Source organism: Cyphomyrmex costatus, unplaced genomic scaffold (assembly GCF_001594065.2).
Source record: "Cyphomyrmex costatus isolate MS0001 unplaced genomic scaffold, Ccosl1.0 scaffold103, whole genome shotgun sequence".
NCBI lineage: Eukaryota > Metazoa > Arthropoda > Insecta > Hymenoptera > Formicidae > Cyphomyrmex > Cyphomyrmex costatus.
In genome coordinates this window covers 19794-20896 of record NW_017274987.1, presented here as the reverse complement: position 1 = coordinate 20896, position 1103 = coordinate 19794, and the positions used below count along the sequence as shown (strand labels likewise).

At 33.5% G+C, this 1103-nt stretch overlaps 1 protein-coding gene across 1 annotated transcript in view; it reads right to left on the bottom strand.

The window, feature by feature from the left end:
* LOC108773688 (sodium channel protein 60E) overlaps positions 1-1103 on the bottom strand; it is a 29258-nt gene that overhangs the window by 17462 nt on the left and 10693 nt on the right. The gene's annotated exons all lie outside the window — the stretch shown is intronic.

The following is a 1103-nucleotide window of genomic DNA, read 5'->3' as shown; positions in this document are numbered from 1 at the left end:
TATAAGAAAAAGTGTATTCTTTCTCAATACTTCTGAAAGCGTTTTAATTCATGTAAAAATTCTGACAAATTTTCACCAAGAGTTTCGTGATATTTTTGTTTGATTGTAAAAAGTTAACCTAACCAGATTAGTTATTTACATTTACACTATCAATTTGTTTATGCGTTAATATGCAATATTTCAACCTTACCATGCGTTAAATTTACATTTTCCTCGCACACTTCGATCCATTTTGCAGCAATTTCAGGGTCTTTAGGAAACCTGAAATATTTTATTTCTTCTCCTTTCATTCTTACCCTTTTTCGATAATAATTATTGCAGACTTTTACTGTACAAACAGCCATTATTTTTAATAAAAACTCTTGCTTACTTTACCGCTTTAACGAATATCATAAATACGGCAGTCCATACTTCATTGGCACTCAGAGTCCGAAAGCTTCCGAAAGCATCCCAAAGTAGCCGAATGTGACGTAAACTGAGTCATGCGCAAAGGCTTTCTAAATTCGTCCACCGGATGAGCGTACCCTTGTGTTTATACCATGATTATATCTACCTAAATGTTTTTTTTTATTATTTGTAAAATATTACAAAAAAATGTCTATATATAAAAAGTCCGCGACCTATACGATAGGTGTCTTTGTTTAACTTACAGAATAAACAAGGACATCTATTGTTTAGGTCGCGGCTTAAATGCACGGTGTAAAAGTAGCCATTGACACAGTATCCACACGTGACATCGACGCCATGATGAAAATTGTGAGATTCGCGCATGCGTTAAGACATACTTTTACCCATAAATTTTGGAGAGTGAAACTACTGTACTTACTTATACTGTGACCTGGGAGGTTTATTATTTTTTAATTTTTTACATAATATGAATTAACTCTTATGATCACATGTTTGCATTACTTAATTGAAAAGTTAGTAAAAAATGAATATATTTAACATAGTCCATCTCAATTCGCATACAAATTGATTAATTTTAATCAATTTAACATGACAAAGTAATTATTTAATGAGAGAGAGAGAGAGAGAAAGAGAGAGAGAGGGGGGGAGGGAGAGAGAGAGAGGGAGAGAGGGAGAGGGAGAGAGAGAGAGAGAAG